Source organism: Quercus robur, chromosome 5, assembly GCF_932294415.1.
Source record: "Quercus robur chromosome 5, dhQueRobu3.1, whole genome shotgun sequence".
Taxonomy (NCBI): Eukaryota; Viridiplantae; Streptophyta; class Magnoliopsida; order Fagales; family Fagaceae; genus Quercus; species Quercus robur.
In genome coordinates, this window is record NC_065538.1 from 32,488,177 (window position 1) to 32,505,418 (window position 17,242).

The 17,242-nt window shown below is 51.9% G+C and overlaps 43 non-coding genes and 5 pseudogenes across 43 annotated transcripts; all 48 read right to left on the reverse strand.

The window, feature by feature from the left end:
* Window positions 1-139: 139 nt before the first annotated feature.
* On the reverse strand, window positions 140-258 carry LOC126731898 (5S ribosomal RNA). Its single transcript, XR_007659132.1, has one exon. It is a non-coding gene; the product is annotated as a 5S ribosomal RNA (ribosomal RNA).
* Window positions 259-487: 229 nt separating this feature from the next.
* LOC126731961 (5S ribosomal RNA) lies at window positions 488-606 on the reverse strand (annotated as a pseudogene).
* A 513-nt stretch (window positions 607-1,119) lies between these two features.
* On the reverse strand, window positions 1,120-1,238 carry LOC126731914 (5S ribosomal RNA). Its single transcript, XR_007659147.1, has one exon. It is a non-coding gene; the product is annotated as a 5S ribosomal RNA (ribosomal RNA).
* A 231-nt stretch (window positions 1,239-1,469) lies between these two features.
* Window positions 1,470-1,588, reverse strand: LOC126731896 (5S ribosomal RNA). Its single transcript, XR_007659130.1, has one exon. It is a non-coding gene; the product is annotated as a 5S ribosomal RNA (ribosomal RNA).
* Window positions 1,589-1,818: 230 nt separating this feature from the next.
* On the reverse strand, window positions 1,819-1,937 carry LOC126731906 (5S ribosomal RNA). The gene has a single exon (XR_007659140.1). It is a non-coding gene; the product is annotated as a 5S ribosomal RNA (ribosomal RNA).
* A 231-nt stretch (window positions 1,938-2,168) lies between these two features.
* LOC126731939 (5S ribosomal RNA) lies at window positions 2,169-2,287 on the reverse strand (annotated as a pseudogene).
* Window positions 2,288-2,515: 228 nt separating this feature from the next.
* Window positions 2,516-2,633, reverse strand: LOC126731955 (5S ribosomal RNA; annotated as a pseudogene).
* A 231-nt stretch (window positions 2,634-2,864) lies between these two features.
* Window positions 2,865-2,983, reverse strand: LOC126731849 (5S ribosomal RNA). The gene has a single exon (XR_007659085.1). It is a non-coding gene; the product is annotated as a 5S ribosomal RNA (ribosomal RNA).
* Window positions 2,984-3,214: 231 nt separating this feature from the next.
* On the reverse strand, window positions 3,215-3,333 carry LOC126731842 (5S ribosomal RNA). The gene has a single exon (XR_007659079.1). It is a non-coding gene; the product is annotated as a 5S ribosomal RNA (ribosomal RNA).
* Window positions 3,334-3,564: 231 nt separating this feature from the next.
* Window positions 3,565-3,683, reverse strand: LOC126731868 (5S ribosomal RNA). Its single transcript, XR_007659103.1, has one exon. It is a non-coding gene; the product is annotated as a 5S ribosomal RNA (ribosomal RNA).
* Window positions 3,684-3,914: 231 nt separating this feature from the next.
* Window positions 3,915-4,033, reverse strand: LOC126731892 (5S ribosomal RNA). The gene has a single exon (XR_007659126.1). It is a non-coding gene; the product is annotated as a 5S ribosomal RNA (ribosomal RNA).
* Window positions 4,034-4,263: 230 nt separating this feature from the next.
* Window positions 4,264-4,381, reverse strand: LOC126731956 (5S ribosomal RNA; annotated as a pseudogene).
* Window positions 4,382-4,611: 230 nt separating this feature from the next.
* Window positions 4,612-4,730, reverse strand: LOC126731960 (5S ribosomal RNA; annotated as a pseudogene).
* A 231-nt stretch (window positions 4,731-4,961) lies between these two features.
* Window positions 4,962-5,080, reverse strand: LOC126731915 (5S ribosomal RNA). Its single transcript, XR_007659148.1, has one exon. It is a non-coding gene; the product is annotated as a 5S ribosomal RNA (ribosomal RNA).
* A 231-nt stretch (window positions 5,081-5,311) lies between these two features.
* Window positions 5,312-5,430, reverse strand: LOC126731874 (5S ribosomal RNA). The gene has a single exon (XR_007659109.1). It is a non-coding gene; the product is annotated as a 5S ribosomal RNA (ribosomal RNA).
* Window positions 5,431-5,661: 231 nt separating this feature from the next.
* LOC126731912 (5S ribosomal RNA) lies at window positions 5,662-5,780 on the reverse strand. The gene has a single exon (XR_007659145.1). It is a non-coding gene; the product is annotated as a 5S ribosomal RNA (ribosomal RNA).
* Window positions 5,781-6,009: 229 nt separating this feature from the next.
* LOC126731894 (5S ribosomal RNA) lies at window positions 6,010-6,128 on the reverse strand. Its single transcript, XR_007659128.1, has one exon. It is a non-coding gene; the product is annotated as a 5S ribosomal RNA (ribosomal RNA).
* Window positions 6,129-6,359: 231 nt separating this feature from the next.
* Window positions 6,360-6,478, reverse strand: LOC126731885 (5S ribosomal RNA). The gene has a single exon (XR_007659119.1). It is a non-coding gene; the product is annotated as a 5S ribosomal RNA (ribosomal RNA).
* A 230-nt stretch (window positions 6,479-6,708) lies between these two features.
* On the reverse strand, window positions 6,709-6,827 carry LOC126731862 (5S ribosomal RNA). The gene has a single exon (XR_007659097.1). It is a non-coding gene; the product is annotated as a 5S ribosomal RNA (ribosomal RNA).
* A 229-nt stretch (window positions 6,828-7,056) lies between these two features.
* LOC126731612 (5S ribosomal RNA) lies at window positions 7,057-7,175 on the reverse strand. The gene has a single exon (XR_007658856.1). It is a non-coding gene; the product is annotated as a 5S ribosomal RNA (ribosomal RNA).
* A 233-nt stretch (window positions 7,176-7,408) lies between these two features.
* Window positions 7,409-7,527, reverse strand: LOC126731804 (5S ribosomal RNA). Its single transcript, XR_007659043.1, has one exon. It is a non-coding gene; the product is annotated as a 5S ribosomal RNA (ribosomal RNA).
* A 233-nt stretch (window positions 7,528-7,760) lies between these two features.
* LOC126730639 (5S ribosomal RNA) lies at window positions 7,761-7,879 on the reverse strand. The gene has a single exon (XR_007657904.1). It is a non-coding gene; the product is annotated as a 5S ribosomal RNA (ribosomal RNA).
* A 235-nt stretch (window positions 7,880-8,114) lies between these two features.
* LOC126730793 (5S ribosomal RNA) lies at window positions 8,115-8,233 on the reverse strand. The gene has a single exon (XR_007658057.1). It is a non-coding gene; the product is annotated as a 5S ribosomal RNA (ribosomal RNA).
* Window positions 8,234-8,468: 235 nt separating this feature from the next.
* On the reverse strand, window positions 8,469-8,587 carry LOC126731295 (5S ribosomal RNA). The gene has a single exon (XR_007658546.1). It is a non-coding gene; the product is annotated as a 5S ribosomal RNA (ribosomal RNA).
* Window positions 8,588-8,822: 235 nt separating this feature from the next.
* LOC126731651 (5S ribosomal RNA) lies at window positions 8,823-8,941 on the reverse strand. The gene has a single exon (XR_007658894.1). It is a non-coding gene; the product is annotated as a 5S ribosomal RNA (ribosomal RNA).
* A 233-nt stretch (window positions 8,942-9,174) lies between these two features.
* On the reverse strand, window positions 9,175-9,293 carry LOC126729622 (5S ribosomal RNA). The gene has a single exon (XR_007656935.1). It is a non-coding gene; the product is annotated as a 5S ribosomal RNA (ribosomal RNA).
* Window positions 9,294-9,528: 235 nt separating this feature from the next.
* On the reverse strand, window positions 9,529-9,647 carry LOC126731241 (5S ribosomal RNA). The gene has a single exon (XR_007658494.1). It is a non-coding gene; the product is annotated as a 5S ribosomal RNA (ribosomal RNA).
* Window positions 9,648-9,882: 235 nt separating this feature from the next.
* On the reverse strand, window positions 9,883-10,001 carry LOC126731720 (5S ribosomal RNA). The gene has a single exon (XR_007658962.1). It is a non-coding gene; the product is annotated as a 5S ribosomal RNA (ribosomal RNA).
* A 233-nt stretch (window positions 10,002-10,234) lies between these two features.
* Window positions 10,235-10,353, reverse strand: LOC126731806 (5S ribosomal RNA). Its single transcript, XR_007659045.1, has one exon. It is a non-coding gene; the product is annotated as a 5S ribosomal RNA (ribosomal RNA).
* Window positions 10,354-10,586: 233 nt separating this feature from the next.
* LOC126730640 (5S ribosomal RNA) lies at window positions 10,587-10,705 on the reverse strand. Its single transcript, XR_007657905.1, has one exon. It is a non-coding gene; the product is annotated as a 5S ribosomal RNA (ribosomal RNA).
* Window positions 10,706-10,940: 235 nt separating this feature from the next.
* On the reverse strand, window positions 10,941-11,059 carry LOC126730795 (5S ribosomal RNA). Its single transcript, XR_007658059.1, has one exon. It is a non-coding gene; the product is annotated as a 5S ribosomal RNA (ribosomal RNA).
* A 235-nt stretch (window positions 11,060-11,294) lies between these two features.
* On the reverse strand, window positions 11,295-11,413 carry LOC126731296 (5S ribosomal RNA). Its single transcript, XR_007658547.1, has one exon. It is a non-coding gene; the product is annotated as a 5S ribosomal RNA (ribosomal RNA).
* A 235-nt stretch (window positions 11,414-11,648) lies between these two features.
* Window positions 11,649-11,767, reverse strand: LOC126731652 (5S ribosomal RNA). The gene has a single exon (XR_007658895.1). It is a non-coding gene; the product is annotated as a 5S ribosomal RNA (ribosomal RNA).
* A 233-nt stretch (window positions 11,768-12,000) lies between these two features.
* On the reverse strand, window positions 12,001-12,119 carry LOC126729740 (5S ribosomal RNA). The gene has a single exon (XR_007657047.1). It is a non-coding gene; the product is annotated as a 5S ribosomal RNA (ribosomal RNA).
* Window positions 12,120-12,354: 235 nt separating this feature from the next.
* LOC126731242 (5S ribosomal RNA) lies at window positions 12,355-12,473 on the reverse strand. The gene has a single exon (XR_007658495.1). It is a non-coding gene; the product is annotated as a 5S ribosomal RNA (ribosomal RNA).
* A 235-nt stretch (window positions 12,474-12,708) lies between these two features.
* LOC126731721 (5S ribosomal RNA) lies at window positions 12,709-12,827 on the reverse strand. The gene has a single exon (XR_007658963.1). It is a non-coding gene; the product is annotated as a 5S ribosomal RNA (ribosomal RNA).
* A 233-nt stretch (window positions 12,828-13,060) lies between these two features.
* LOC126729857 (5S ribosomal RNA) lies at window positions 13,061-13,179 on the reverse strand. The gene has a single exon (XR_007657158.1). It is a non-coding gene; the product is annotated as a 5S ribosomal RNA (ribosomal RNA).
* Window positions 13,180-13,414: 235 nt separating this feature from the next.
* On the reverse strand, window positions 13,415-13,533 carry LOC126729974 (5S ribosomal RNA). The gene has a single exon (XR_007657269.1). It is a non-coding gene; the product is annotated as a 5S ribosomal RNA (ribosomal RNA).
* A 235-nt stretch (window positions 13,534-13,768) lies between these two features.
* On the reverse strand, window positions 13,769-13,887 carry LOC126731605 (5S ribosomal RNA). Its single transcript, XR_007658849.1, has one exon. It is a non-coding gene; the product is annotated as a 5S ribosomal RNA (ribosomal RNA).
* Window positions 13,888-14,122: 235 nt separating this feature from the next.
* Window positions 14,123-14,241, reverse strand: LOC126730091 (5S ribosomal RNA). Its single transcript, XR_007657381.1, has one exon. It is a non-coding gene; the product is annotated as a 5S ribosomal RNA (ribosomal RNA).
* A 236-nt stretch (window positions 14,242-14,477) lies between these two features.
* Window positions 14,478-14,596, reverse strand: LOC126731722 (5S ribosomal RNA). Its single transcript, XR_007658964.1, has one exon. It is a non-coding gene; the product is annotated as a 5S ribosomal RNA (ribosomal RNA).
* Window positions 14,597-14,831: 235 nt separating this feature from the next.
* LOC126730205 (5S ribosomal RNA) lies at window positions 14,832-14,950 on the reverse strand. Its single transcript, XR_007657492.1, has one exon. It is a non-coding gene; the product is annotated as a 5S ribosomal RNA (ribosomal RNA).
* A 235-nt stretch (window positions 14,951-15,185) lies between these two features.
* Window positions 15,186-15,304, reverse strand: LOC126730825 (5S ribosomal RNA). The gene has a single exon (XR_007658089.1). It is a non-coding gene; the product is annotated as a 5S ribosomal RNA (ribosomal RNA).
* A 235-nt stretch (window positions 15,305-15,539) lies between these two features.
* Window positions 15,540-15,658, reverse strand: LOC126730324 (5S ribosomal RNA). The gene has a single exon (XR_007657604.1). It is a non-coding gene; the product is annotated as a 5S ribosomal RNA (ribosomal RNA).
* Window positions 15,659-15,893: 235 nt separating this feature from the next.
* LOC126731534 (5S ribosomal RNA) lies at window positions 15,894-16,012 on the reverse strand. Its single transcript, XR_007658779.1, has one exon. It is a non-coding gene; the product is annotated as a 5S ribosomal RNA (ribosomal RNA).
* A 234-nt stretch (window positions 16,013-16,246) lies between these two features.
* On the reverse strand, window positions 16,247-16,365 carry LOC126730441 (5S ribosomal RNA). Its single transcript, XR_007657716.1, has one exon. It is a non-coding gene; the product is annotated as a 5S ribosomal RNA (ribosomal RNA).
* A 235-nt stretch (window positions 16,366-16,600) lies between these two features.
* Window positions 16,601-16,719, reverse strand: LOC126731341 (5S ribosomal RNA). Its single transcript, XR_007658589.1, has one exon. It is a non-coding gene; the product is annotated as a 5S ribosomal RNA (ribosomal RNA).
* A 236-nt stretch (window positions 16,720-16,955) lies between these two features.
* LOC126730558 (5S ribosomal RNA) lies at window positions 16,956-17,074 on the reverse strand. Its single transcript, XR_007657828.1, has one exon. It is a non-coding gene; the product is annotated as a 5S ribosomal RNA (ribosomal RNA).
* Between the last annotated feature and the right edge of the window lie 168 nt (window positions 17,075-17,242).

Genomic DNA, 17,242 nt, shown 5'->3' on the forward strand with positions numbered 1-17,242 from the left:
CGCCGCCACCAAATTAGCACCCAAAACGAGATCAACGACTCCTATTTTTGGCATGTGGCTGACAAAGCCTACGAAGCGAGTGTGCTTGACCGACGTAAATGGTATGCCCAACGACAAAAAAAATCCGAAGCAGAAGAGTGGGGTGCAACACGAGGACTTCGCAGGAGGTCACCCGTCCTTGTACTACTCTCCCCCAAACACGCTTAACTGTGGAGTTCTGACGGGATCCGGTGCATTAGTGTTGGTATGATCGCAGCCATCAGCATAAGCGTGTTAAATGCTTATAAAGGATCCGAACGCAGCAATGCACTCTAACACCAGGGAGCTGCAGCCCGAGGGCATTTCGAGATCGCCGCAACCAAATTCGCGCCCAAAACGAGATCAGCGACTCGTATTTTTGGCCTAGGGCAGACTAAGCCAACGAAGCGAACGTGCTGGACCGACGCAAACGGTAAGCTCGACGACAAAAAAAATCCGAAGAAGGTGAGAGGTACAACACGAGGACTTTCCAGGAGGTCACCCATCCTTGTACTGCTATTGCCCAAACCCGCTGAACTGCGGAGTTCTGATGGGATCCAGTGCATTGGTGTTGGTATGATCGCACCCATCAGCATAAGTGCATGAAATCCTTGTAAAGGATCCGAATGCAGCGATGCACTCTAACACCAGGGAGCTGCAGCCCGAGGGCAATTCGAGATCGCCGCCACCAAATTAGCACCCAAAACGAGATCAGCGGCTCCTATTTTTGGACTGTGGCTAACAAAGTTTACGAAGCGAGCGTGCTTGACCGACGTAAACGGTAAGCCCGATGTCAAAAAAAATCCTTAGAAAATGAGAGTGGTGCAACACGAGGACTTCCCAGGAGGTCACTTATCCTTGTACTACTCTCGCCCAAACACGCTTCACTGGGAGTTCTAAAGGATTCGAATGCAGCGATGCACTCTAATACCTGGGAGCTGCGCCCCGAGGGCATTTCGAGATCGTCGCCACCAAATTAGCACCCAAAAGGGGATCAGCGGCTCGTATTTTTGGCCTGGGGCAGACTAAGCCAACGAAGCGAGCATGCGGGACCGATGTAAATGGTAAGCTCGACGACAAAAAAATCCGAAGAAAAAGAGAGGGGTGCAACACGAGGACTTCGCAGGAGGTCACGCATCCTAGTACTACTCTCGCCAATACACGCTTAACTTCGGATTTCTGATGGGATCCGGTGCAATAGGGTTGGTATGATCGCACCCATCACCATAAGTGCATTAAATCCTTATAATGCATCCGAATGCACCGATGCACTCTAACACCAGGGAGCTGCAGCCCGATGGCATTTCGAGATCGCCACCACCAAATTAGAACCCAAAACGAGATCAGTGGCTCGTATTTTTGGCCTGGGGCTGACAAAGCCTACGAAGAGAGCGTGCTTGACCGACGTAAACGGTAAGCTCGACGACAAAAAAAATTCGAGGAAAAAGAGAGGGGTGCAACACGAGGACTTTGCAGGAGGTCACCCGTCCTAGTACTACTCTCGCCCAAACACGCTTAACTGCGGATTTCTGGGGGGATCCGGTGCATTAGTGTTGGTATGATCGCACCCATCAGCATAAGCGCTATAAATCCTTATAAACGATCCGAATGCAGCGGCGCACTCTAACACCAGGGAGCTGCAGCTCGAGGGCATTTCGAGATCTCTGCAGCCAAATTAGCACCCAAAATGAGATCAGCGGCTCGTATTTTTGGCTTGGGGCAGACTAAGCCAACGAAGCGAGCGTGATGGACCGACGTAAACGGTAAGCCCGACGACAAAAAAAATCCGAAGAAAAGGAGAGGGCGCAACACGAGGACTTCCCAGGAGGTCACCCATCCCATTACTACTCTTGCCCAAACATGCTAAACTGCGGAGTTCTGATGGGATCCGGTGCATTAGTGTTGGTATGATCGCACCAATCATCATAAGCGCGTTAAATCCTAATAAAGGATCCGAATGCGGCGATGCACTCTAACACCAGGGAGCTGTAGCCCGAGGGCATTTCGAGATCGCCGCCACCAAATTAGCACCGAAAACGAGATCAGCGGCTCCTATTTTAAGCATGTGGCTGACAAAGCCTACGAAGCTAGCGTGCTTGACCGACGTAAACGGTATGCCCGACGACAAAAAAAATCCGAAGAAGAAGAGTGGGGTGCAACACGAGGACTTCGCAGGAGGTCACCAATCCTAGTACTACTCTCCCCCAAACATGCTTAACTGCGGAGTTCTGATGGGATCCGGTGCATTAGTGTTGGTATGATCGTAGCCATCATCATAAGCGCGTTAAATCCTTTTAAAGGATCCGAACGCAGCAATGAACTGTAACACCGGGGAGCTGCAGCCCGAGGGCATTTCGAGGTCGCCGCCACCAAATTAGCACCCAAAACGAGATCAGCGGCTCGTATTTTTGGCCTGGGTCTGACAAAGCCTACGAAGCGAGCATGCTTGACCGACGTAAACGGTAATCCCTACGACAAAAAAAATCCGAAGAAGAGTGGGGTGCAACACGAGGACTTCCCAGGAGGTCACTTATCCTTGTACTACTCTCGCCCAAACACGCTTCACAGGGAGTTCTGATGGGATCCGGTGCATTAGTGTTCGTATGATCACACCCATCAGCATAAGCGCGTTAAATCCTAATAAAGGGTCCTAATGCAGCGATGCACTCTTACACCAGGGAGTTGCAGCCCGAGGGCATTTCGAGATCGCCGCCACCAAATTAGCACCAAAAACGAGATCAGTGGCTCGTATTTTCGGCTTGGGGCAGACTAAGCCTACAGAGCGAGCGTGCTGGACCGACATAAACGGTAAGCTCAATGACAAAAAAAATGCGAATAAAAGGAGAGGGGTGCAACACGAGGACTTCCCAGGAGGTCACCTATCCTAGTACTACTCTCACCCAAACACGCTTAACTGCGGAGTTCTGATGGGATCCGGTGCATTAGTGTTCGTATGATCACACCCATCAGCATAAGCGCGTTAAATCCTAATAAAGGGTACTAATGCAGCGATGCACTCTTACACCAGGGAGTTGCAGCCCGAGGGCATTTCGAGATCGCCGCCACCAAATTAGCACCAAAAACGAGATCAGTGGCTCGTATTTTCGGCTTGGGGCAGACTAAGCCTACAGAGCGAGCGTGCAGGACCGACATAAACGGTAAGCTCAATGACAAAAAAAATGCGAATAAAAAGAGAGGGGTGCAACACGAGGACTTCCCAGGAGGTCACCTATCCTAGTACTACTCTCACCCAAACACGCTTAACTTCGGAGTTCCGATAGGATCCAGTGCATTAGTGTTGGTATGATCGCACCCATCAGCATAAGCGCGTTAAATCCTTATAAAGGACCCGAATGCAGCGATACACTCTAACACCAGTGAGCTGCAGCCTGAGGGCATTACGAGATCGCCGCCACCAAATTAGCACCCAAAACGAGATCAGCGGCTCGTATTTTTGGCCTGGGCCTGACAAAGCCAACGAAGAGAGCGTGCTTGACCGACGTAAACGGTAATCCCTACGACAAAAAAAATCCGAAGAAAAGGAGAGGGATGCAACACGAGGACTTTCCAGGAGGTCACCCATCCTAGTACTACTCTCACCCAGACACGCTTAACTGCGGAGTTCTGATGGGATCCGGTATATTAGTGTTGGTATGATCACACCTATCAGCATAAGCGCGTTAAATCCTTAAAAAGGATCCGAATGCAGTAATGCACTCTAACACCAGGGAGCTGCTGCCCGAGGGCATTTCGAGATCGCCGCAACCAAATTAGCACCCAAAACGAAATTAGCGGCTCTTATTTTTGGCTTGGGGCTGACTAAGCCTACGAAGCGAGCGAGCTGGACCGACGTAAACGGTAAGCCCGACGACAAAAAAAATCCGAAGAAAAAGAGAGGGGTGCAACACGAGGACTTTGCAGGAGGTCACCCGTCCCAGTACTACTCTCGCCCAAACACGCTTAACTGCGAAGTTTTGATGGGATCCGGTGCATTAGTGCTGGTATGATCGCACCCATCAGCATAAGCGCGTTAAATCCTTATAAAGGATCCGAATGCAGTGATGCACTTTAACACCAGGGAGCTGCAGCCCGATGGCATTTCGAGATCGCCGCCACCAAATTAGCACCCAAAACGAAATTAGCGGCTCTTTTTTTTGGCTTGGGGCTGACTAAGCCTACGAAGCGAGCGTGCTGGACCGACGTAAACGGTAAGCCCGACGAAAAGAAAATCCGAAGAAAATGAGAGGGCTGCAACATGAGGACTTCCCAGGAGGTCACTCATCCTTGTACTACTCTCACCCAAACCTGCTTCACTGGGAGTTCTGATGGGATCCGGTGCATTAGTGTTGGTATGATCACACCCATCAGCATTACCGCGTTAAATCCTAATAAAGGGTCCTAATGCAGCGATGCACTCTTACAGCAGGGAGTTGCAGCCCGAGGGCATTTCGAGATCGCCGCCACCAAATTAGCACCAAAAACGAGATCAGCGGCTCGTATTTTCGGCTTGGGGTAGACTAAGCCTACAGAGCGAGCGTGCTGGACCGATGTATACGGTAAGCCCGACGACAAAGAAATCCGAAGAAAAAGAGAGGGGTGCAACACGAGGGCTTCACAGGAGGTCACCCATCTTAGTACAACTCTCACCAATACACGCATAACTGCGGTGTTCTGATGGGATCTGATGTATCAGTGTTGGTATTATCGCACCCATCATCATAAGCGTGTTAAATCCTTATAAAGGATCCGAATGCAGCGATGTACTCTAACACCAGGGAGCCGCAGCCCGAGGGCATTTCGAGATCGCCGCCGCAAAATTAGCACCCAAAACGAGATCTGCGACTCGTATTTTTGGCTTGGGGCAGACTTAGCCAATGATTCGAACGTGCTGGACCGAGGTAAACGGTAAGCCCGACGACAAAAAAAATCCGAGGAAAAAAAGAGGGGTGCAAAACAAGGGCTTCGCAGGAGGTCACCCGTCCTAGTACTACTCTCGCCCAAACACACTTAACTGCGGAGTTCTGATGGGATCCAGCGCATTAGTGATGGTATGATCTCACCCATCAGCATAAGTGCGTGAAATCCTCCTAAAGGATTCGAATGTGGCGATGTACTCTAACACCAGGGTGCCGCAGACCGAGGGCATTTCGAGATCGCCGCCACCAAATTAGCACCCAAAACGAGATCAGCGGCTCGTATTTTTGGCTTGGGCTAGACTAAGCCAACGAAGCGAGCGTGCTGGACCGAGGTCAATGGTAAGCATGACGACAAGAAAAATCCGAAGAAAAAGAGAGGGGTGCAACATGAGGACTTCCCAGCAGGTCACCCATCCTTGTACTGCTCTCGCCCAAACACGCTTAACTGTGGAGTTCTGATGGGATCCGGTGCAATAGTGTTGGTATGATCGCACCCGTCAGCATAAGCGCGTTAAATCCTTATAAAGGATCAGAATTCAGCGATGCACTCTAACACCAGGGAGCCGCAGCCCGAGGGCATTTCGAGATCGCCGCCGCCAAATTAGCACCCAAAACGGGATCAGCGACTCGTATTTTTGGCTTGGGGCAGACTAAGCCAACGATACGAACGTGCTAGAACGACACAAACGGTAAGCCCGACGACAAAAAAAATCCGAAGAAAATGAGAGGGGTGCAACACCTGGACTTCCCAAGAGGTCACCCATCCCAGTACTGCTCTCGCCCAAACACGCTTAGCTGCGGAGTTCTGATGGGATCCGGCGCATTAGCGATGGTATGATCTCAGCCATCAGCATAAGTGCGTGAAATCCTCCTAAAGGATTCGAATGCGACGATGTACTCTAACACCAAGGAGCCGCAGCCCGAGGGCATTTCGAGATCGCCGCCGCCAAATTAGCACCCAAAACAAGATCAGCGACTCGTATTTTTGGCCTAGGCAGACTGAGCCAAAGATACGAACGTGCTGTACCAAGGTAAACGGTAAGCCCGACGACAAAAAAAATCAGAGGAAAAAAAGAGTGTGCAACACGAGGACTTCGCAGGAGGTCACCCATCCTAGTACTACTCTCGCCCAAACACACTTTACTGCGGAGTTCTGATGGGATCCGGCGCATTAGTGATGGTATGATCTCACCCATCAGCATAAGTGCGTGAAATCCTGTTAAAGGATTCGAATGCGGCTATGTACTCTAACACTTGGGAGCCGCAGACCGAGGGCATTTCGAGATCGCCGCCACCAAATTAGCACCCAAAACGAGATCAACGGCTCGTATTTTTGGCCTGGGGCAGACTAAGCCAACGAAGCGAGCGTGCTGGACCGGCGTAAACGGTAAGCTTGACGACAAAAATAATCCGAAGAAAAAGAGAGGGGTGCAACACGAGGACTTCCCAGTAGGTCACCCATTCTTGTACTGCTCTCGCCCAAACACGCTTAACTGTGGAGTTTTGATGGGATCCGGTGCAATAGTGTTGGTATGATCGCACCCATCAGCATAAGCGCGTAAAATCATCCTAATCGATTCGAATGCAGCGATGCACTCTAACACCTGGGATCTGCGGCCCGAGGGCATTTCGAGATCACCGCCACCAAATTAGCAGCCAAAACGAGATCAGCGGCTCGTATTTTTGGCCTGGGCCAGACTAAGCCTACGAAGCGAGTCTGCAGGACCGATCTAAACGGTCAGCCCGACGACAAAAAAATCCAAAGAAAAAGAGAGGGGTGCAACACGAGGACTTCGTAGGAGGTCACCCATCCTAGTACTACTCTCGCCCAAACACGCTTTACTGCGGAGTTCTGATGGGTTCCGATGCATTAGTGTTGGTATGATCACACCCGTCGGAATAATCGCGTTAAATCATTGTAAAGTATCCGACTGCGGCGATTCTCTCTAACACCAGGGAGCTGCAGCCCGAGGGCTTTTCCAGATCGCCGCCACCAAATTAGCACCCAAAATGAGATCAGCGGCTCGTATTTTTGGCTTGGGGCAAACTAAGCCAACGAAGCGAGCGTGCTGGACCGACGTAAATGGTAAGCCTGGCAAAAAAAAATCTGAAGAAAAAGAGAGGGGTGCAACACGAGGACTTCCCAGGAGGTCACCCATCCTAGTACTACTCTCGCCCAAACACGCTTAACTGCGGAGTTCTGATGGGATCTGGTGCATTAGTGTTGGTATGATAGCACCCATTAGCATAAGCGCGTTAAATCCTTATAAAGGATCCGAATGCAGCGATGCACTCTAACACCGGGGAGCTGCAGCCCGAGGGCATTTCCAGATCGCCGCCACCAAATTAGCACCCAAAACGAGATCAGCGGCTCGTATTTTTGCCCTGGGGCAGACTAAGCCTACGAAGCGAGCGTGCTGGACCGCCGTAAACGGTAAGCCCGGCGACAAAAAAAAAATCCGAAGAAAAAGAGAGGGGTGCAACACGAGGACTTCCCAGGAGGTCACCCATCCTAGTACTAGTCTCGCTCAAACACGCTTAACTGCGGAGTTCTGATGGGGTCCGGTGCATTAGTGTTGGTATGATCGCACCCATCAGCATAAGCGCGTTAAATCCTTATAAAGGATCCGAATGCAGCGATGCACTCTAACACCAGGGAGCTGCAGCCCGAGGGCATTTCCAGATCGCCGCCACCAAATTAGCACCCAAAACGAGATCAGCGGCTCGTATTTTTGGCCTGGGGCAGACTAAGCCTACGAAGCGAGCGTGCTGGACCGCCGTAAACGGTAAGCCCGGCGACAAAAAAAAAATCCGAAGAAAAAGAGAGGGGTGCAACACGAGGACTTCCCAGGAGGTCACCCAACCTAGTACTACTCTCGCCCAAACACGCTTAACTGCGGAGTTCTGATGGGATCCGGTGCATTAGTGTTGGTATGATCGCACCCATCGGCATAAGCGCGTTAAATCCTTATAAAGGATCCGAATGCAGCGATGCACTCTAACACCAGGGAGCTGCAGCCCGAGGGCATTTCCAGATCGCCGCCACCAAATTAGCACCCAAAACGAGTTCAGCGGCTCGTATTTTTGACCTGGGGCAGACTAAGCCTATGAAGCGAGCGTGCTGGACCGCCGTAAACGGTAAGCCCGGCGACAAAAAAAAAAAATCCGAAGAAAAAGAGAGGGGTGCAACACGAGGACTTCCCAGGAGGTCACCCATCCTAGTACTACTCTCGCCCAAACACGCTTTACTGCGGAGTTCTGATGGGATCCGGTGCATTAGTGTTGGTATGATCGCACCCATCAGCATAAGCGCGTTAAATCCTTATAAAGGATCCGAATGCAGCGATGCACTCTAACACCAGGGAGCTGCAGCCCGAGGGCATTTCCAGATCGCCGCCACCAAATTAGCACCCAAAACGAGATCAGCGGCTCGTATTTTTGGTCTGGGGCAGACTAAGCCTACGAAGCGAGCGTGCTGGACCGCCGTAAACGGTAAGCCCGGCGACAAAAAAAAAAAATCCGAAGAAAAAGAGAGGGGTGCAACACGAGGACTTCCCAGGAGGTCACCCATCCTAGTACTACTCTCGCCCAAACACGCTTAACTGCGGAGTTCTGAGGGGATCCGGTGCATTAGTGTTGGTATGATCGCACCCATCAGCATAAGCGCGTTAAATCCTTATAAAGGATCCGAATGCAGCGATGCACTCTAACACCAGGGAGCTGCAGCCCGAGGGCATTTCCAGATCGCCGCCACCAAATTAGCACCCAAAACGAGATCAGCGGCTCGTATTTTTGGCCTGGGGCAGACTAAGCCTACGAAGCGAGCGTGCTGGACCGCCGTAAACGGTAAGCCCGGCGACAAAAAAAAAAAATCCGAAGAAAAAGAGAGGGGTGCAACACGAGGACTTCCCAGGAGGTCACCCATCCTAGTACTACTCTCGCCCAAACGCACTTAACTGCGGAGTTCTGATGGGATCCGATGCATTTGTGTTGGTATGATTGCACCCATCAGCATAAGAGCGTTAAATCCTTATAAAGGATCCGAATGCAGCGATGCACTCTAACACCAGGGAGCTGCAGCCCGAGGGCATTTCCAGATCGCCGCCACCAAATTAGCACCCAAAACGAGATCAGCGGCTCGTATTTTTGGCCTGGGGCAGACTAAGCCTACGAAGCGAGCGTGCTGGACCGCCGTAAACGGTAAGCCCGGCGACAAAAAAAAAATCCGAAAAAAAAGAGAGGGGTGCAACACGAGGACTTCCCAGGAGGTCACCCATCCTAGTACTACTCTCGCCCAAACACGCTTAACTGCGGAGTTCTGATGGGATCCGGTGCATTAGTGTTGGTATGATCGCACCCATCGGCATAAGCGCGTTAAATCCTTATAAAGGATCCGAATGCAGCGATGCACTCTAACACCAGGGAGCTGCAGCCCGAGGGCATTTCCAGATCGCCGCCACCAAATTAGCACCCAAAACGAGATCAGCGGCTCGTATTTTTGGCCTGGGGCAGACTAAGCCTACGAAGCGAGCGTGCTGGACCGCCGTAAACGGTAAGCCCGGCGACAAAAAAAAAAAATCCGAAGAAAAAGAGAGGGGTGCAACACGAGGACTTCCCAGGAGGTCACCCATCCTAATACTACTCTCGCCCAAACACGCTTAACTGCGGAGTTCTGATGGGATCCGGTGCATTAGTGTTGGTATGATCGCACCCATCAGCATAAGCGCGTTAAATCCTTATAAAGGATCCGAATGCGGCGATGCACTCTAACACCAGGGAGCTGCAGCCCGAGGGCATTTCCAGATCGCCGCCACCAAATTAGCACCCAAAACGAGATCAGCGGCTCGTATTTTTGGCCTGGGGCCGACTAAGCCTACGAAGCGAGCGTGCAGGACCGCCGTAAACGGTAAGCCCGGCGACAAAAAAAAAAAATCCGAAGAAAAAGAGAGGGGTGCAACACGAGGACTTCCCAGGAGGTCACCCATCCTAGTACTACTCTCGCCCAAACGCGCTTAACTGCGGAGTTCTGATGGGATCCGATGCATTTGTGTTGGTATGATCGCACCCATCAGCATAAGAGCGTTAAATCCTTATAAAGGATCCGAATGCAGCGATGCACTCTAACACCGGGGAGCTGCAGCCCGAGGGCATTTCCAGATTGCCGCCACCAAATTAGCACCCAAAACGAGATCAGCGGCTCGTATTTTTGCCCTGGGGCAGACTAAGCCTACGAAGCGAGCGTGCTGGACCGCCGTAAACGGTAAGCCCGGCGACAAAAAAAAAATCCGAAGAAAAAGAGAGGGGTGCAACACGAGGACTTCCCAGGAGGTCACCCATCCTAGTACTAGTCTCGCTCAAACACGCTTAACTGCGGAGTTCTGATGGGGTCCGGTGCATTAGTGTTGGTATGATCGCACCCATCAGCATAAGCGCGTTAAATCCTTATAAAGGATCCGAATGCAGCGATGCACTCTAACACCAGGGAGCTGCAGCCCGAGGGCATTTCCAGATCGCCGCCACCAAATTAGCACCCAAAACGAGATCAGCGGCTCGTATTTTTGGCCTGGGGCAGACTAAGCCTACGAAGCGAGCGTGCTGGACCGCCGTAAACGGTAAGCCCGGCGACAAAAAAAAAATCCGAAGAAAAAGAGAGGGGTGCAACACGAGGACTTCCCAGGAGGTCACCCAACCTAGTACTACTCTCGCCCAAACACGCTTAACTGCGGAGTTCTGATGGGATCCGGTGCATTAGTGTTGGTATGATCGCACCCATCGGCATAAGCGCGTTAAATCCTTATAAAGGATCCGAATGCAGCGATGCACTCTAACACCAGGGAGCTGCAGCCCGAGGGGATTTCCAGATCGCCGCCACCAAATTAGCACCCAAAACGAGTTCAGCGGCTCGTATTTTTGACCTTGGGCAGACTAAGCCTATGAAGCGAGCGTGCTGGACCGCCGTAAACGGTAAGCCCGGCGACAAAAAAAAAAAATCCGAAGAAAAAGAGAGGGGTGCAACACGAGGACTTCCCAGGAGGTCACCCATCCTAGTACTACTCTCGCCCAAACACGCTTTACTGCGGAGTTCTGATGGGATCCGGTGCATTAGTGTTGGTATGATCGCACCCATCAGCATAAGCGCATTAAATCCTTATAAAGGATCCGAATGCAGCGATGCACTCTAACACCAGGGAGCTGCAGCCCGAGGGCATTTCCAGATCGCCGCCACCAAATTAGCACCCAAAACGAGATCAGCGGCTCGTATTTTTGGTCTGGGGCAGACTAAGCCTACGAAGCGAGCGTGCTGGACCGCCGTAAACGGTAAGCCCGGCGACAAAAAAAAAAAATCCGAAGAAAAAGAGAGGGGTGCAACACGAGGACTTCCCAGGAGGTCACCCATCCTAGTACTACTCTCGCCCAAACACGCTTAACTGCGGAGTTCTGAGGGGATCCGGTGCATTAGTGTTGGTATGATCGCACCCATCAGCATAAGCGCGTTAAATCCTTATAAAGGATCCGAATGCAGCGATGCACTCTAACACCAGGGAGCTGCAGCCCGAGGGCATTTCCAGATCGCCGCCACCAAATTAGCACCCAAAACGAGATCAGCGGCTCGTATTTTTGGCCTGGGGCAGACTAAGCCTACGAAGCGAGCGTGCTGGACCGCCGTAAACGGTAAGCCCGGCGACAAAAAAAAAAAATCCGAAGAAAAAGAGAGGGGTGCAACACGAGGACTTCCCAGGAGGTCACCCATCCTAGTACTACTCTCGCCCAAACGCACTTAACTGCGGAGTTCTGATGGGATCCGATGCATTTGTGTTGGTATGATTGCACCCATCAGCATAAGAGCGTTAAATCCTTATAAAGGATCCGAATGCAGCGATGCACTCTAACACCAGGGAGCTGCAGCCCGAGGGCATTTCCAGATCGCCGCCACCAAATTAGCACCCAAAACGAGATCAGCGGCTCGTATTTTTGGCCTGGGGCAGACTAAGCCTACGAAGCGAGCGTGCTGGACCGCCGTAAACGGTAAGCCCGGCGACAAAAAAAAAATCCGAAAAAAAAGAGAGGGGTGCAACACGAGGACTTCCCAGGAGGTCACCCATCCTAGTACTACTCTCGCCCAAACACGCTTAACTGCGGAGTTCTGATGGGATCCGGTGCATTAGTGTTGGTATGATCGCACCCATCGGCATAAGCGCGTTAAATCCTTATAAAGGATCCGAATGCAGCGATGCACTCTAACACCAGGGAGCTGCAGCCCGAGGGCATTTCCAGATCGCCGCCACCAAATTAGCACCCAAAACGAGATCAGCGGCTCGTATTTTTGGCCTGGGGCAGACTAAGCCTACGAAGCGAGCGTGCTGGACCGCCGTAAACGGTAAGCCCGGCGACAAAAAAAAAAAATCCGAAGAAAAAGAGAGGGGTGCAACACGAGGACTTCCCAGGAGGTCACCCATCCTAATACTACTCTCGCCCAAACACGCTTAACTGCGGAGTTCTGATGGGATCCGGTGCATTAGTGTTGGTATGATCGCACCCATCAGCATAAGCGCGTTAAATCCTTATAAAGGATCCGAATGCGGCGATGCACTCTAACACCAGGGAGCTGCAGCCCGAGGGCATTTCCAGATCGCCGCCACCAAATTAGCACCCAAAACGAGATCAGCGGCTCGTATTTTTGGCCTGGGGCCGACTAAGCCTACGAAGCGAGCGTGCAAGACCGCCGTAAACGGTAAGCCCGGCGACAAAAAAAAAAAATCCGAAGAAAAAGAGAGGGGTGCAACACGAGGACTTCCCAGGAGGTCACCCATCCTAGTACTACTCTCGCCCAAACGCGCTTAACTGCGGAGTTCTGATGGGATCCGATGCATTTGTGTTGGTATGATCGCACCCATCAGCATAAGAGCGTTAAATCCTTATAAAGGATCCGAATGCAGCGATGCACTCTAACACCAGGGAGCTGCAGCCCGAGGGCATTTCCAGATCGCCGCCACCAAATTAGCACCCAAAACGAGATCAGCGGCTCGTATTTTTGGCCTGGGGCAGACTAAGCCTACGAAGCGAGCGTGCTGGACCGCCGTAAACGGTAAGCCCGGCGACAAAAAAAAAATCCGAAAAAAAAGAGAGGGGTGCAACACGAGGACTTCCCAGGAGGTCACCCATCCTAGTACTACTCTCGCCCAAACACGCTTAACTGCGGAGTTCTGATGGGATCCGGTGCATTAGTGTTGGTATGATCGCACCCATCAGCATAAGCGCGTTAAATCCTTATAAAGGATCCGAATGCAGCGATGCACTCTAACACCAGGGAGCTGCAGCCCGAGGGCATTTCCAGATCGCCGCCACCAAATTATCACCCAAAACGAGATCAGCGGCTCTTATTTTTGGCCTGGGGCAGACTAAGCCTACGAAGCGAGCGTGCTGGACCGTCGTAAACGGTAAGCCCGGCGACAAAAAAAAAAAATCCGAAGAAAAAGAGAGGGGTGCAACACGAGGACTTCCCAGGAGGTCACCCATCCTAGTACTACTCTCGCCCAAACACGCTTAACTGCGGAGTTCTGATGGGATCCGGTGCATTAGTGTTGGTATGATCGCACCCATCAGCATAAGCGCGTTAAATCCTTATAAAGGATCCGAATGCAGCGATGCACTCTAACACCAGGGAGTTGCAGCCCGAGGGCATTTCCAGATCGCCGCCACCAAATTAGCACCCAAAACGAGATCAGCGGCTCGTATTTTTGGCCTGGGGCAGACTAAGCCTATGAAGCGAGCGTGCTGGACCGCCGTAAACGGTAAGCCCGGCGACAAAAAAAAAAAATCCGAAGAAAAAGAGAGGGGTGCAACACGAGGACTTCCCGGGAGGTCACCCATCCTACTACTACTCTCGCCCAAACACGTTTAACTGCGGAGTTCTGATGGGATCCGGTGCATTAGTGTTGGTATGATCGCACCCATCAGCATAAGCGCGTTAAATCCTTATAAAGGATCCGAATGCAGCGATGCACTCTAACACCAGGGAGCTGCAGCCCGAGGGCATTTCCAGATCGCCGCCACCAAATTAGCACCCAAAACGAGATCAGCGGCTCGTATTTTTGGCCTGGGGCAGACTAAGCCTACGAAGCGAGCGTGCTGGACCGCCGTAAACGGTAAGCCCGGCGACAAAAAAAAAAAATCCGAAGAAAAAGAGAGGGGTGCAACACGAGGACTTCCCAGGAGGTCACCCATCCTAGTACTACTCTCGCCCAAACACGCTTAACTGCGGAGTTCTGATGGGATCCGGTGCATTAGTGTTGGTATGATCGCACCCATCAGCATAAGCGCGTTAAATCCTTATAAAGGATCCGAATTCAGCGATGCACTCTAACACCAGGGAGCTGCAGCCCGAGGGCATTTCCAGATCGCCGCCACCAAATTAGCACCCAAAACGAGATCAGCGGCTCGTATTTTTGGCCTGGGGCAGACTAAGCCTACGAAGCGAGCGTGCTGGACCGCCGTAAACGGTAAGCCCGGCGACAAAAAAAAAAAAATCCGAAGAAAAAGAGAGGGGTGCAACACGAGGACTTCCCAGGAGGTCACCCATCCTAGTACTACTCTCGCCCAAACGCGCTTAACTGCGGAGTTCTGATGGGATCCGATGCATTTGTGTTGGTATGATCGCACCCATCAGCATAAGCGCGTTAAATCCTTATAAAGGATCCGAATGCAGCGATGCACTCTAACACCAGGGAGCTGCAGCCCGAGGGCATTTCCAGATCGCCGCCACCAAATTAGCACCCAAAACGAGATCAGCGGCTCGTATTTTTGGCCTGGGGCAGACTAGGCCTACGAAGCGAGCGTGCTGGACCGCCGTAAACGGTAAGCCCGGCGACAAAAAAAAAAAATCCGAAGAAAAAGAGAGGGGTGCAACACGAGGACTTCCCAGGAGGTCACCCATCCTAGTACTACTCTCGCCCAAACACGCTTAACTGCGGAGTTCTGATGGGATCCGGTGCATTAGTGTTGGTATGATCGCACCCATCAGCATAAGCGCGTTAAATCCTTATAAAGGATCCGAATGCAGCGATGCACTCTAACACCAGGGAGCTGCAGCCCGAGGGCATTACCAGATCGCCGCCACCAAATTAGCACCCAAAACGAGTTCAGCGGCTCGTATTTTTGGCCTGGGGCAGACTAAGCCTACGAAGCGAGCGTGCTGGACCGCCGTAAACGGTAAGCCCGGCGACAAAAAAAAAAAATCCGAAGAAAAAGAGAGGGGTGCAACACGAGGACTTCCCAGGAGGTCACCCATCCTAGTACTACTCTCGCCCACACACGCTTAACTGCGGAGTTCTGATGGGATCCGGTGCATTAGTGTTGGTATGATCGCACCCATCAGCATAAGCGCGTTAAATCCTTATAAAGGATCCGAATGCAGCGATGCACTCTAACACCAGGGAGCTGCAGCCCGAGGGCATTTCCAGATCGCCGCCACCAAATTAGCACCCAAAACGAGATCAGCGGCTCGTATTTTTGGCCTGGGGCAGACTAAGCCTACGAAGCGAGCGTGCTGGACCGCCGTAAACGGTAAGCCCGGCGACAAAAAAAAAAAATCCGAAGAAAAAGAGAGGGGTGCAACACGAGGACTTCCCAGGAGGTCACCCATCCTAGTACTACTCTCGCCCAAACACGCTTAACTGCGGAGTTCTGATGGGATCCGGTGCATTAGTGTTGGTATGATCGCACCCATCAGCATAAGCGCGTTAAATCCTTATAAAGGATCCGAATGCAGCGATGCACTCTAACACCAGGGAGCTGCAGCCCGAGGGCATTTCCAGATCGCCGCCACCAAATTAGCACCCAAAACGAGTTCAGCGGCTCGTATTTTTGACCTGGGGCAGACTAAGCCTACGAAGCGAGCGTGCTGGACCGCCGTAAACGGTAAGCCCGGCGACAAAAAAAAAAAATCCGAAGAAAAAGAGACGGGTGCAACACGAGGACTTCCCAGGAGGTCACCCATCCTAGTACTACTCTCGCCCAAACACGCTTAACAGCGGAGTTCTGATGGGATCCGGTGCATTAGTGTTGGTATGATCGCACCCATCAGCATAAGCGCGTTAAATCCTTATAAAGGATCCGAATGCAGCGATGCACTCTAACACCAGGGAGCTGCAGCCCGAGGGCATTTCCAGATCGCCGCCACCAAATTAGCACCCAAAACGAGTTCAGCGGCTCGTATTTTTGGCCTGGGGCAGACTAAGCCTACGAAGCGAGCGTGCTGGACCGCCGTAAACGGTAAGCCCGGCTACAAAAAAAAAAATCCGAAGAAAAAGAGAGGGGTGCAACACGAGGACTTCCCAGGAGGTCACCCATCCTAGTACTACTCTCGCCCAAACACGCTTAACTGCGGAGTTCTGATGGGATCCGGTGCATTAGTGTTGGTATGATCGCACCCATCAGCATAAGCGCGTTAAATCCTTATAAAGGATCCGAATGCAGCGATGCACTCTAACAACAGGGAGCTGCAGCCCGAGGGCATTTCCAGATCGCCGCCACCAAATTAGCACCCAAAACGAGTTCAGCGGCTCGTATTTTTGGTCTGGGGCAGACTAAGCCTACGAAGCGAGCGTGCTGGACCGCCGTAAACGGTAAGCCCGGCGACAAAAAAAAAAAATCCGAAGAAAAAGAGAGCGGTGCAACACGAGGACTTCCCAGGAGGTCACCCATCCTAGTACTACTCTCGCCCAAACACGCTTAACTGCGGAGTTCTGATGGGATCCGGTGCATTAGTGTTGGTATGATCGCACCCATCAGCATAAGCGCGTTAAATCCTTATAAAGGATCCGAATGCAGCGATGCACTCTAACACCAGGGAGTTGCAGCCCGAGGGCATTTCCAGATCGCCGCCACCAAATTAGCACCCAAAACGAGATCAGCGGCTCGTATTTTTGGCCTGGGGCAGACTAAGCCTACGAAGCGAGCGTGCTGGACCGCCGTAAACGGTAAGCCCGGCGACAAAAAAAAAAAAATCCGAAGAAAAAGAGAGGGGTGCAACACGAGGACTTCCCAGGAGGTCACCCATCCTAGTACTACTCTCGCCCAAACACGCTTAACTGCGGAGTTCTGATGGGATCCGGTGCATTAGTGTTGGTATGATCGCACCCATCAGCATAAGCGCGTTAAATCCTTATAAAGGATCCGAATGCAGCGATGCACTCTAACACCAGGGAGTTGCAGCCCGAGGGCATTTCCAGATCGCCGCCACCAAATTAGCACCCAAAACGAGATCAGCGGCTCGTATTTTTGGCCTGGGGCAGACTAAGCCTACGAAG